We start from the raw sequence: 15,549 nt of genomic DNA on the forward strand, positions 1-15,549 counted from the left end.
AAGGATCGAAATGATATATACTTTCATTTGTTTTCTTTTCTTCTCGTTTGAGCTCAACCTTTTTTATTGGGTCTGGAGCTATGGGTACAAAAGGCTGGAAGCTTTTGCAGACAATAAAGAGGAAAGAAATCTCATGTATCCATGTTGATCGACAATGCTGTATGTTTACTATTGCTGGTCTTTACATAGTGATTGCTATGAAGAATGTTGATTAAATCCAAATACCGGTGATGATTTAAGCGAAAGAAACAATGGTTTGCCAAAAAACATTATAGCTTGCTTGAAATCTTGAGCTAATGTGAAGCATACAATATAGTTCTTGGAGTGGATCAAGCAACTTCATGCAAGAATAGAGAACTAAACCATCCAAGCTATTGTTTGTTTGCTCATCCGACCATGGGTCAAACTGGTCAAATTGCGCCCTGGTGTACTGTTGCTGACTAGGCAGGTGGGACCCACACAAAAATTACCAGTGGATGCCGGCTTGACGAGGTTCAAGAAGCCAGGAATCTTATAGGGTTCACGAGAGAGAGAGAGAGAGAGAGAGAGAGAGAGAGAGAGAGAGAGAGAGATCAGTGACAAGAAAAGGGGACTGGAGAGAAAACGCATGGAAAATTCCCATGCTGAAAGCATTCCCTATAGTTGGACCAAAAAAGTTGAGCAAAAAGGAGAGGATCAGCCCCCACCATCGTTGCAAGTAACGAATGGTAGCGAGAACAAATTAAAGAATTATAAAATGCTTTGATGGCCATGCAATGCAACTAAACCGTGCAAGAGAATAATAGTAATAATTACAAAGAATTTGACCGGCTTGGACCCATAGACAAGAAAGCCCCTTGATTGGAGTGATGGGTTTTATACTGACAAAAGAGAATCCATGTAGAAAGTGCTTCAAAAGGAGAGCCCAATTAGAGCGAGAGAGAGAGAGAGAGAGAGAGATGCATGCGCAAGCTTGCAAAAGGGGATGGGCCCCCTCTCAAGACCTTATGTGGTGGAATTCCAGGGTCTTGGGTTCCTTCCCTTTGGCATTTTGCTACATTCCTTAGCATCCTAAGCTGATTTGTCCCCCCATGTCATTTATCTATCAAACTGCAGTGTCTTCTCTGGCGTGCATGTTCCCATTAGAAGCACATCTCAATGTACAAACCCCAATCTCATGTCTCTCCATCACCCCCTCCCTCTTGTCTCTTTGCTCATGCTCTTGTCTTGTGCCCTGGCCCTGCCTTTGTGCTTCTCAAGGGAGCAGGGCTACAAAACATTCCATCACATTCCCCTCGGGCTCTTCCCCCATTGTGCAGAGAGCCCAATACAGAAGACATAGATGTGTGATAGGTATCTTGCTCTTTTGCTCTGCTTCATGTCCCTTCATATCATGCAGCTAATTATTGAACCTGGAGTATGTCCCTTACCAGAGAGAAGATAAAAAAAAAAGAGTTAGCTCGGTCGGCTTGTGTTCTTGGGATCATCCTCCCTGATAGATGCTGTGTTCATCATCTTGGGCTTGGCCACCATTGTGGGCTTGGGTGCTTCAATACTTTGAACACATCCCATGATGAAGAAACTTAAATGAAATCTGCAATGAAAGAACATTCAGCATAGGCCCATCAAACTATGAACCATGGAATGCAGAGTTAATAAATCAACACGATATCATCAGAGTCTACCTACAAGGCCATACTGAATGCTAGATCAAGGACCCTAACCTGATATTAGGTGGGGCAGGGCAACTGATATTAGCCCCCTCTGCAGCTTCATCTCATTTCTAATATCTATAATTCTATAGACCACAGCAGATCCAGATGGGACCACCCTATCTGGCTCATTTGCAGTCTGAAGACTTATCGGGCTGGACCGACCAGACGTGGCCTCCATTGAAGACCTTGCTCGGCCCACCTGGCCTGTCCACTCCATGCATCGCCATGTGACATCTTTCTCTCTTCTCAGTTGGACTCTCTTTCGTAGTTGTTTGTCCCGTAGGAACTGCGTCCGCCAACCTATACATACCACCAAAGTTATATTATTGTAGTTTGCTTTTGAATGTTTTGTGAGATAACTTCCAACGAAACATACTATCACCACTACTGCTGTTTGTTGTTGTTGTTAATCACCTTGGATACCCATTGTGTCATCCATGTTGGAGACGGACGGCTCTCCTTCATCACTGTGACATGTCATGCATCGCACTAACGATGCCTCATCGTATTTCAAATATAAATGAGAGTCATGTCACAGCCCGATCCCATCACTCGGATCAACCATGTGACATAACCGCACACTCTCTAAGGCAAGGCCTATGAGAATATGCGACCTAAAAATTTGTTACAACCTCAATATCGGTGAACAATAATGATCCGAATTTATAACAAATAACAAACTTGTATAATTGCAAAATTAAAGTATCCTATCGTACTAATGATATTCTATTTGTTCATTCTTTTGCCCGTGATTCCAACCATAGCTAAGTGATAAGCATCCTGCAACCCTAAAGAAAAAAAAAAAGAAAAGAAAGAGGTGGTGTGAGCTTTACAACCCAATAAGAATCTCTACACATCTACACTAATATAATAATATAATTTGAAAATAGCAATAAGCAATATCAAAGTGAAAACATAAATCATGAAATCTCATATCAACCTCCAATATAACTCAATTAACTAGATAAATTTCCAAATAGTTTATTCAAAACAATATACACATATATCATCAAAATATATCACCAAATATCAATCTTATCAAAAAAGATATATCACGATATACTAACAAGTAAATAATTTTATTCAACATTGATTTCAAGTGTCTTATCATTTGTTCCTCTTTATCACAATTCCAGATTTGATAACAATTTACTTTCAGGCTTTGAAATAACCAAGATCCTACTCCAATCCATGACTGATAAACATAATTCCCATGTATAAGCCCGTGGAGGCTATCTCATGCGTAAACCCATAGAGGTTATCCGTATATAAGCTCGTGTAGGCTGTCCTACATATAAAGCCATGGAGGCTATCCATGTATAAGCCCGTGGAAGCTATTCCATACATAAGCTCATGGAAACTATCCTATGCATAAGCTCGTGGAGGGTATCCACAAGATGAGGTTAGTCCAAAGCACTTCGTTTCCATCTAATTATTACACATAATTCTTATCAAGTCAATTCCAATTTACCACTATCTTCCTTAATTTCATGATAACTGATATCACAATCCATATAGTCATATCATCAATATTGATATATATATATATATATATATATATATATATATATATATATATATATATATATATATATATATATATATTATAATACTCATATCAAAAAATCGTATAAAATAATACCATCTCATGCAAAACTAAATTCATCGACACAAATTCAACGATTCCAATCCAGCAACATAAATCTAAAAATAAATATATCCTGGTGATCATATACAGAGATTCTTACCTCTACCGATGTCAAACTCAATGTTTACTAGTCCACGTGCACACCTAACAAGTCCAATTAATTTAACATTAATATAAAACTAACTTTTGTGTGATCAACCACCAACATCAATAAATCAATTACTCACTAATTTCCTAATTTCAAAGTCCTAATATTTGAAATACCCATAATTTCCCTATTTAAAATAAACAAAGGATTAGGGTTTTACCTTGATTTAGAGCCTACATAAAACCCTCTTGCTTAGCATCTTCTCATCTAGTTGATTGCATCCATGCATAGCCAAAACTGATAATCAGAAGAAATCATAAAGTGATTATGGTCGATGGAGAAAAAATTATGACAGAGAAGGACATGGCTCTCTGGATAAGAATGCCTAGCAACTTGAATGAATCAGATTCGAGGGACTCGATCAATAGAGCATGAAGCAAGAAACTAGTCAATCCAAAAGTGATATGACAGGGATTGTTAATGATGGGTGTTTTACGAAAGCCGGGGTGGAGATCAACATGGTGGGCGGTCATAGCAATATCAGTTCAGGATCCCCCTATTGGGGTAAACTAGGGTTTCATTAAGAGTTTAGGATTCTCTTGTTGGTTCCTTTGAACCATGTAGAGATAGAAAAAGAGAAGATGTCAAGAGAGATAAGGAGAGAGAAAAGAGAAGGTAAAGAGAACAGGGGGAGAGCTTGAAGTCCTCGAACTGGAGTGGAGGAGGGAAGACAATAGCGGCAATAAGCGCGCCTGCTAGAGGTTGGGCCTCTAGTGAAGGCTACCATAGTGGTAGAGGCAACAACAACCAGTGGCAAGATGAAACAAAGAGAAAAGAAGAACCGATGCATGGATCGACCTAAAACAAAGGATCGAAGCAACTTGGCTTGCTCACCGACAGCCAAAGCTCCTTTGGGTAGTCACAAGGAGTCACCAAAGCTCGGCCAAACCTTCGACAAGGTTACTAGCTTCAAATCGTAGCTTTAGAAGCAAAAATAGGGGAGAAACAAATTGAAATAGGGGGAAGTTCATCGCAATGGAATCTGGCGACAATTTGGCCAACAATAATGATCCAAGGAAGATGAGGAAGAAGAAATGGTTAATGATGGAGGTCCAATACCTCAGTTTCGGCGAGAAATCAAGGCATAAACGACAATGAATCTCAACAAAAACCAAGAGATTTCACCGTGGACATCGATGGATGATTCGGCAATGAGGGGTGCCTAGGAAGGGGAAGGGCTCTTGATATAGATAAACCCTAGGTTTCCGCCCCTTCGACAAACCTTAGGACTCCATCTCCTCCTCGGAGTCTACCAAACAAGAAGACTCCCATCAAAAGTTCGTTTATGCAAAGCTCATACGAAGCTCATGCCCGCTCGGTCAAGTTTGGTCCATCTCAAAGTGGAGGCCGGATAATAGATCAGACTTCATTCAAGCACTAGGTTGGGCCAAGGAGCTAGATCTCATCAGCTACCCATCTCCATAATAGATGATGTGATGGCTATCCGCGATAATACAAGACTGTCATACAAAAGTTACAGCACAAAGTATCCAAACTCAATTATTACATATCATTATCATCATTATTCTTGTGTGGGAAAGGAATTGTGCCTTGTAATGGTGCTCTAGTCACATGTTGTGCTCTTTGTTGCAGCATGCAGTGCATAGTTGGTTCTATTGGGAATGGAACGTGAGTAGATGTGTGTGTATGAGAGAGAGAGAGAGAGAGAGAGAGGGGCGGGGCAAGAAAGTTTGTCTTCTTATATTTTTTTAAGTGCCCAAAAGGCAGCTGCCATATTTGCATGTATGCTTTTAGGGGTTAGGGCTCTCGTTTCCAGGGGCATGCTTTTACCCCATGCCTTATCGCTCTCACCTCAGCCTCACTTTATTCTCACGTACGAACCTCCCAGTGCTTGCATGCCATTCTATCCATGGAGGGCTTAGCATCGCTGCCTAGATATTTTAGATGACTAGAGGTCTGATTACACTTCATTTGGCAAACTTAATTAATTTGATTGTTCAGGCCCAGCTCAGGTTCAGGCTTATCTGGTGTCGACATGTCTGCGAGCGCACCATCAAGCTTTAGTACGCGTCCTTGCATGAAGCGTCTCCTTTCTAATTTCTCTTTTCTAAGTTAATATTACTTATACAAGCTTCATCTTCTCTGCTTTGAAGTGGTAGCACATTCATATCATAGCTACAAGATCAGCTCAAAAAAAAAAAAAAACAAGCCAGCCTTGGCATCCCACAGTATTATAGATTCGAAATATGGAAACAAAATCTTTTTGCATGAAAGAAAAACACCATTTTAAAAAATATACAAAAATGTTCTTACACTATATCTTTTTTACCTTCACAGATTAGAGTTGCTTGCTGTTAGAATTTGGTAAATTTGAATCAAAAATACTTCATAGATTAGGTGGGTGCGGCCATTCTTCTCATGGAGATAGATGGATGAGCATTTTTTTGGCAGTTCAAGTTAATATTCTAATTAAGTTAAATGGCATGAGTGACGATGGGGAATAAAAAGGTTCTTCCGGCAGGAGTGAATGCAATCATAGCATGCTTTTTGGTAGCTTGGCATCTATCATTCACCGGCGTCTTGCATATTGCCAACATGATCCAAGCTTTTGGAATATTGCTTTTTGTTTTCCTTTGTTTTTAATTTCAATTCGTATTTTTCTTATTGATCAGGAGACTGGGTGTTTGACCGGGACCCACCGTATAGTCAGAGAGGTCAGAACCGCCTTTTGGACTTGAAGGGGGGAACGGAAAAGGAATTTCCGACACGCGCACGACCAAAGCATAATATGCGCTGTGGAAGCACGGAAAAAGCTGTGACCGGACTCAAAATCTAAAGCAGCAGGACCGAGGCAACGATGACTGCCTTTGGGGATTTATATTTGATTTTTTTTTAAAAAAAGACCACAAAAAAATATTTTTGATTTTTTTTTTTTTTTAGGATGAGAGAGAGAGAGAGAGAATCAGGCTAGTGATGTGGCCAAAGTTAAGGAAGAGCTCGACACCAGAAAAAAAGACAGCCAAGAAAGAGGAGAGAGAGAGGGCTAGACGAGGCCTTGGAAGTTGGAAGACAGCATACAGTTGGGTAGAGGCAATGAGGCAAGGTCGAGTGAAAGGAGGAGAGTCGAAAAGGTGGATGAAAACCAACTTTTTAATGAATTTTCTTCACTTTCATTTTTTCAATAAATAATAAAAGTTAAGAAAATAGAATAAACAAATATATTCTCTACATCGGTTTTCATGTTGTTGTTAAAAAAAAATTTATCAAGCAGAGCCTAATATTCGAAACTTTTATTGTTGTACCTTAGAGGTGAATACGAGCAATGCCATAAACCAACACTATATGAGGCTTAAATATCTAAAAACTTCTATGGTGTAATCTTTTCCATCGTTATCACATTAATTGGTGCATACGAACAGTATTCTAAAAGTGCAAAAGTGACAAATTATAATTTAATATGATGCAACAATGCATATGATGATTTTTGAGAGATTCTTCATCAATCTAGTAGCCGGTGAATCACTTATCAACAAGCGAGCAGCTGCCTGGTTTAATGATTTTGTTGGATCCCTGAATATAGCGGCTAGTGAACCGCTTTTTCTTCCATGGAGATTCATGCAAAATCCAGCAGTCTAAAAAAAACACTTCCAAGGATGAAAAAAAGAAAAAGAGTAAAGAGGAACTAGCGGTCTAAAATACAACCCGAAATAAGGAACAAGTTTCCAAATTCTACCTATGCATTACTCTATGGCCTATGGGTATCCCATTCTTAGAATATGCCCAAAGCAAACTAAAGCATGGAATATAATCTCTAGTTACGAACACAAATTTGAACATTGTTTGGAAATACAAAGGAGTCATTTGGGTTAGCTTTTCCTTGTTTTTTTTTTTGTAATTTTCTTTGAAGTAAACAAAAATGGAATCATAATTTAGTAGCTTTTAGTTTCCCGAGATTTGAAGAGAATGAAAAGGATAAAACGATGGGCATATGATGCATAGTCGGGATGCTTGTGTAGACAAGTAGTCTGCCTTTCTGTTCATCCTGTTGGCTTTTCATGGGTTTGTGCCGACTCTTCTCCTCCTGCCATCAAGTTATACTTGGGATTCAAATCTACTTTCTAAGATTCAAATTTAACCTTCCCTTCCTTCTGAAACATCCTATTGGCCTCTCTTCACTGCAAGGCTATAAACCCTTATCCTACCATATGAAGACAACACCGTTAACATCAACTGCACCAAAACTGACACCAGCGACCGACCAGTAGAGCTTGGATCGAGGGCTGAGCATATGCGCTACATTCACTTAATCCTCTCTCTCTCTCTCTCTCTCTCTCTCTCTCTCTCTGGCTAGACAGGGATGGTGATCCCTCACCCCCTCCTGCATGACATCCGGAGGAGCTAGAGGGAGTGTTTAAGCTCTATAGCGATGCACATTTACCAAGAGGCGAATAGAGCAGTAAACGGGGTCGCTTTTTATATAGCAGAGTACTTTGGAGAGTTTTTATAGACCACAATATCAGCTATCCCGACTATGCTTCATGATATTTTATTTTCGAATTTTGTTGGATGTATTGATACCAGGAATGTATGAGCCGTCTGCTTTATTAAAAAAACGGAGAGAGATTTTAAATGGAGTACATATGATAATTATATGATGCAGGTGCATGAACATCAGACAACTTGCATGCCATTTTCAGAGTATTAAATGGCCGAATTTAGAAAAGTTATTAACATAAAGGTTTCAGGTCTCTTTCTCTTCTTTCCAACAAGCCTAAGAACATTAAAATCCGAGTTATGGTTGGAAAGTTATAGGTATTTCAAGAGGCAGGTGTCTTTTGACCTTTTAAATTCCCTAAGAGAATTTAGTTGGTTTTGATGTCTTTTATTGTGTGAGTTACCCATATTAAGGTGACTTTTGATCTTTCATTTTCTTTTGTCTTTCATGTTACCCATGACTTGCCTATAAATAGTCATGAATTGTAATAAGAAGGCATCTAAGTATTTGAATGAAAGTTATCTTCCTCCTTGCACAAGAAATTTATCTTATCTTTTCTCCCACTTCCATTGGATTGCAAATTGATCCAAGCGGTATCAAGTGGTATCAGAGTCAGGTTATCATCTCTTGACGTTTCGAGAGGAATCCTATCGCATTTCTCGTGGTGGTGTTGACGCAAGCTTCAACCAACCATGGCAAGCCGAGGCAACCAAAGTCGTTCTAGCGATGAAGAACCTCGTAGAGAGCGAGATCTTCGCGACATAGAGAATGATGAGTTGCGGCGGCAAGTCCAAAATCTTACCGAAAGGTTGGCTCGTTATGAGCAAAACCCGAGTGAAGAGGAGGGCGGCACCACTGAAGAAGATCGCAACACCTTCCGTGACCAAAGTTTACGTCGTGGTAGAGAGGAGCAACTCTTCTTCATCTCACCAACATCGTCATCAATTTCGATTTTCAGACATCAGGGTAGACATTCCTGAGTTTGAAGGAAAAATGCAACCCGACATCTTTCTAGATTGGCTTAACACTGTTGAGCGGATCTTTGACTACAAAGAGGTCCCCGATGAGCTTAAAGTGAAGATTGTAGCCATCAAACTTCGAAAGCATGCATCAATATGGTGGGAGCGCCTCAAGTTGCAAAGAGCAAAGGAGGGCAAAACCAAGATTCGTACTTGGGAGAAAATGAAGAAAGAGCTTCGCAAAAAGTACCTTCCCGAAAATTACCTTCAAGATGCATTTCTCACTATGTATCAATTCACTCAAGGGATGCGAACCGTGGAGGAGTACACTGAAGAGTTCGACAATCTTATGGTTCGTTGTGGTGTAGCAGAGGCCGAAGAGCAAACAATAGCTCGTTACCTTAGCGGATTGAGGCGTGACATCCATGATATGGTACACCTCCATTCTTTTATTTCTCTTAATGATGTTATTAAACTTGCTACTAAGGTGGAATGCCAACTTCAACAACGGCGAGAAAAGGGTTTAACAAATGCTCCTGGAGGCCGAAATTTCAAGCATGAGGGCATTCCTAACCGGGGGAGTGCATCGCAATCTCATTCATCTTCTACATCTAAGCCAACCACGATGGTGAAAAAAGATGCTTCATCTTCTTCTCGGCCAACATCATCTCGACCTCAATGTTTCAAGTGTTCTGGCTATGGGCACATTGCTTCTGAGTGTCCAAATAGAAGAGTGGTTTCTCTTGCCGAAGAAGGTGATAGTGAAGAAAATGAGTCAGACTCTATATATGATGAAATTGAAGGAGACATCACATATAGTGATCATGGTGAAGCTCTTGTGGTCCGTCGAACCCTGAATTCAATACGAAGCGAAGATGATCACATGTGGCTCCGGCACAACATCTTTCATACTCGATGTACGGCTCATGGCAAAATTTGCAATGTTATTATCGATGGAGGAAGTTGCGAGAATTGCGTCTCAATGGAGATGGTGGAAAAGTTGAAACTCAAGACAAAACCTCACCACCACCCATATTCTCTTTCTTGGCTCAAGAAAGGAAATGAGGTAAAAATTTCCCAACGTTGCCTTGTTCAATTTTCAATTGGGAAAAATTACCGTGATGAAATATGGTGTGACGTGGTTCCTATGGATGCTTGCCATTTACTTTTGGGGAGGCCATGGTTATTTGATAGAAGGGTTGTTCATGATGGATACAAAAATACTTATGCATTCTTGAAGGATGGTGTCAAAATAACCCTTGGGCCTTCAAAAATGGACAACACACCCAAACCCATTAAGGGAGAGGGAAGTACCTTTTTGTCCATGGCAGAGTTTGAAGTTGAAATTCGAGAAGCCTCCCAAGCATATGCTCTTATAGTGGTGGAATCTAATCCGGAGGACAATTTATTGCCACCCAAGATTACTTCTTTTTTGCAGGAATTCCGAGATGTGACTCCCGATGAAATTCCTTCTGGTCTTCCACCAATGAGAGAAATTCAACATTGCATTGATCTTATGCCAGGTGCAACTTTACCAAACAAGGCGGCATATAGAATGAGTCCCAAGGAGCATGAAGAATTGCAAAGACAAGTGAACGAGTTGGTGGCCAAAGGCTTGGTACGTGAAAGCATGAGTCCATATGCGGTTCCTGCCTTACTTGTCCCCAAAAAGGATGGAACATGGCGCATGTGTATTGATAGCCGAGCTGTTAACAAGATCACCATCAAATACCGTTTTCCTATCCCTCGGCTAGACGACATGTTAGATCAACTTGCCGGCGCTTGCATCTTCTCCAAGCTTGATCTTCGAAGTGGCTATCATCAAATTTGCATGAGACCGGGTGACGAATGGAAGACGGCATTCAAGACAAGAGATGGACTATATGAATGGCTTGTGATGCCATTTGGGCTCTCTAATGCACCAAGCACATTCATGCGCCTTATGAATCAAATCTTCAAGCCTTATATAGGTAAATTTGTCGTTGTTTACTTTAACGACATTTTGGTCTATAGCAGGGATCAAGAGCAACACTTGGAGCATCTTAGACAAATTTTTATGACATTGCGAAAGGAGAAGCTCTATGTCAACCTTCGCAAATGCGACTTCTTGACCGATAGCCTAATATTTTTGGGTTATATGGTCACCGCCAACGGCATCAAAGTTGATCCTAAGAAGATTGAAGCTATCTCTAGTTGGCCGGTACCTCGTACCATTCATGAGATCCGGAGCTTTCATGGGTTGGCCACATTTTATCGAAGGTTTATACGACATTTTAGTTCTATTATGGCCCCCATCACAAATTGTTTGAAAGGTGGATCCTATCAATGGACTATGGAGGCTCAAGAAAGTTTTGAGAAGCTTAAGGTATTAATGACAACGGCCCCTATCCTTGCCTTGCCAGATTTTGAAAAAGTTTTCGAGGTGGATTGTGATGCCTCTAATGTGGGCATTGGCGCAGTGCTTAGTCAAGAAGGACGCCCTATTGCCTTCTTTAGTGCCAAACTTGGAGATGGGCGAAAGAACTATTCAACATGTGATAAAGAATTTTATGCTATTGTTGAGGCTCTTCGTCATTGGCGGCACTATCTTGTGACTAAGGAATTTGTTCTCTACTCCGATCATGAAGCCTTGCGATTCCTCAATACTCAACACAAGCTTAGTGCAAGGCATGCCAAGTGGATTGAATTTTTGCAATCTTTTACCTTCACCATCCGTCATAAAGCCGGAAGTCTCAATCAAGTTGCGGATGCTCTTAGTCGAAGACATGCTTTGTTGTCAACCTTGGAGATTAAGGTAATCGGTTTTGATTTCATCAAAGATCTCTATTCTAATGATGATTATTTTGGCGAGATTTGGGCTCGATGCAGTGATGCTCCTCATGAAGATTATTCAATTCAAGAAGGTTACTTATTTAAAGGTAACCAATTATGTATTCCTAATTGCTCTCTTCGCCAAGCAATCATCAAAGAAGCCCATAATGGAGGACTTGGAGGACACTTTGGCCGAGACAAGACTTTAATCCTTGTCAAAGAAAATTTCTTTTGGCCGAAGATGAGAAAGGATGTAGAGAGACATGTCAACTTATGTCGAACATGCCATATTGCCAAAAGCCGAGCTCAAAACACCGGCCTTTATACTCCTCTTCCTATACCTCAAGCTCCATGGGAGGATGTAAGTATTGATTTCGTTCTTGGTCTTCCTCGCACTCAACGTGGAAAGGATTCGATCATGGTGATTGTTGATCGATTCTCTAAAATGGCACATTTTGTACCTTGCGAGAAGACCTATGATGCATCTAAAATTGCTGATCTTTATTTTCGAGAGATTGTCAAACTTCATGGCATTCCAAAGACTTTCACTTCGGACCGAGATTCAAAATTTGTAGGACACTTTTGGCGGACTTTATGGGCGAAATTGGGCACCAAACTTCAGTTCAGTTCTTCTCATCATCCACAAACCGATGGTCAAACGGAAGTGGTGAATCGAAGCCTTGGCAATCTTATTCGAAGTTATTTGGGCAATAACAAGAAGCAATGGGACTTAATTCTTCCTCAAGCGGAGTTTGCATACAACCGCTCAAGTAGTTCTACTACCGGTGCTAGTCCTTTTGAGATCGTCTATGGGTGCAATCCTAATGGCCCCCTTGATCTAGCTCCCCTTCCTCATGTTGTTCGATTTAGCGGTGATGCAGAAGCAAGAGCTAATGAAATCAAAAAGATGCATGAGCAAGTTCGATCCAAGATTGAGAAGAGCAATCAAAAGTTTAAGGAGAGAGCTGATAAGTATCGACGCTCGGCATCATTTAAAGAAGGCGACCTTGTATGGATTCATCTTCATAAAGAACGATTCCCCCATGGAAGATATAGCAAATTACAAGATCGTGCTGATGGACCATTTCGAGTTCTTAAGCGTATTGGAGAAAATGCCTATCAAATTGAACTTCCTGATGACTATGGAGTTTCTGCTACCTTCAATATTTCTGATCTAATTCCATATCATGATAAAGAAGAGGCATTGGACAACTCGAAGACGAGTTGAGCTTCAACCGGGGGAGTATGATGCAGGTGCATGAACATCAGACAACTTGCATGCCATTTTCAGAGTATTAAATGGCCGAATTTAGAAACGTTATTAACATAAAGGTTTCAGGTCTCTTTCTCTTCTTTCCAACAAGCCTAAGAACATTAAAATCCGAGTTATGGTTGGAAAGTTATAGGTATTTCAAGAGGCAGGTGTCTTTTGACCTTTTAAATTCCCTAAGAGAATTTAGTTGGTTTTGATGTCTTTTATTGTGTGAGTTACCCATATTAAGGTGACTTTTGATCTTTCATTTTCTTTTGTCTTTTCATGTTACCCATGACTTGCCTATAAATAGTCATGAATTGTAATGAGAAGGCATCTAAGTATTTGAATGAAAGTTATCTTTCTCCTTGCACAAGAAATTTATCTTATCTTTTCTCCCACTTCCATTGGATTGGAAATTGATCCAAGCGGTATCATTATATCAACATTTAATTTTTACAATCCTTCTTCTCTCTAAATTGCTTTGGAGTTAATATAAAGGAGTATTGAAGGGAGGCACACGTCTATAAGGAGTGCATGGGCCCCTCCCATGAAAGTTAATTTGCTGTTTCATAATAGAAATGTTTGCAATTCGTGATAGTTAAAACATGACCATGATAATAAAGCTTTGGCAAGTAGCATGTCCCAAATGATTGAAAGGATCTTGGTTTTGAGTCCAAGAGATAGAGAAAAGAATTAATGTGCAGAATTGTCCTTGATGAACATGGAGTACGTTGTGAAAAAAAAAATTGCAGGTGATGTAGCTCTAGAGTCAAAAGAAGCTAAGCAAGTGGGTCTATGGTACAAAGCTTAATTTAGATCCGCTGCTGGGTTCTTTCCTCTCACTCCCACATGTCAAAAAATGATTTCTTTCCAATTGAGAGACCTATGAAGGTCAGTTCATGTAACATTTACTAAAATCTATAGAGTCTTCATATGCTAATATCAGTAAGGCCATGTTTAAGAATTGATTGTATCATCACAATCGACAACTAAACATGGATTAAGATAATATAAAGTTCTTGATGGTAGCACCCTTTGCCACTTGCACAAGAGGGCAGAGGTTTGATTCCAGTTGGAGACAGCAGTCAAACAGTCGGGCGGCGCAAATTAACCCTACCGATCTCAAAAATCGAAATATGGTGATAACAAAAAAAGATATACGCTCGGATTTTTTTTCTTTTTTTTTCAGAGACTCATTCATGGGAGAAACATAAATTTCTCAACATAAAAAAACGAATACTCCTGTCTATATACTTCAGCTATCCATTTCCAGATAGGCATGTTCATCCAAAGTGAAGCTTTGGTGACCCTTCAGCTTTTTTTGGCCCTTTATGCAATAACTAATGAGGAGTGCATAACTAAATGATGATTTCGCAAGCTCAAAAAGCAAGCTGTAGTTAATATACCCTTTTGTGGTGTTTGTGGTGAAAGCACTCAAGTATTATTCAATTGCTTTCTAGTGCTCTCACTTTGTTGGAACTGAAGAAAGAGAACAATAACCTCAAGGTACTTTCCCAACATGCTCCTAAAAGTTGCCATGTCCAAAAGTTCCCGGTTCGCACCCGTTTGAATAAATGCTTTTAGCCCCGTAAAGATCAAAAGGAATAATACCTTTCTTGTGAGATGGGAAAACTAAAACCAGTATTCACTCTATGCTCTATTCTTCCATCCATTGGACCAGCTCTTGTATTCTACTCAAATCTCTTCCAAGTTGGCGTGCCATGTGGTGCAAGGAGATTGGTGTTCTGTACCACAACCCTGCCTTGAAGAGAAACTAAGCTTGCACAAGAAAGTTGCACAGCTTATGCTAACTTCTTCATTCTAACCTATCAACAAAGAAGAGTTGCACCACAACTGTGTCAACTTTTTTTTCCTGTGAGATTTATGCGTACCGTAGCACTTCTCTGCCATGAATTACACCAACGCTCTTGTGCCACAATGATGATATCTGAGAGATGAAAGCTTTATGGTGATATTTTTGTGTTACCATAGCAAACTCTATCATGAACAACACCAACTCTCTCATGCCATGCGGCATGTCAGCCATGAAGAGAGAGAGTTTCTGGTGCAATTGTTGCATGGCCTCGTAGAATTCATGTTCAGCTTGTGAGTTGTGATTAGAGGGAGTACACTGACCAACTTACAAAAGTGAAGCATGACTCTATATTTTACCAAGTTGGAGACTTTTTTTTTTCATTATTCGCTATAGTACTATTTGGAGCTATGGGATTTGTACGTCTAATGCTATTAGAGAACATTCTCTCTTATTATTGCTTTCTCTCGTGTGACATTAACCTGGCGAGAAAACCCTTGGGAATAATTAGAATCTCATTGTGAGGTAATTATTGACCACTAAAGATGAATATTAACAAATTCACTAGTCCTGCCATCTATTCAAGAAACATCATATCAATATATTCTTCGAGATAAAAACTGTGATTAATTATACAGTGACTATTACCATAAAGTCACTTTTGTAAAGACATCCTGAAGACAATGCATTAAAACTTACGGTGTGAACCAAAGAATGACATTGTATGTTATTCGCAAGCTGGAAGCAACATTGGCAAGATCTTAA

The sequence above is a fragment of the Phoenix dactylifera genome, chromosome 12 (assembly GCF_051530095.1).
Source record: "Phoenix dactylifera cultivar Ajwa chromosome 12, Ajwa_hap1_PhDact_Kaust_v1.1, whole genome shotgun sequence".
Lineage (NCBI taxonomy): Eukaryota > Viridiplantae > Streptophyta > Magnoliopsida > Arecales > Arecaceae > Phoenix > Phoenix dactylifera.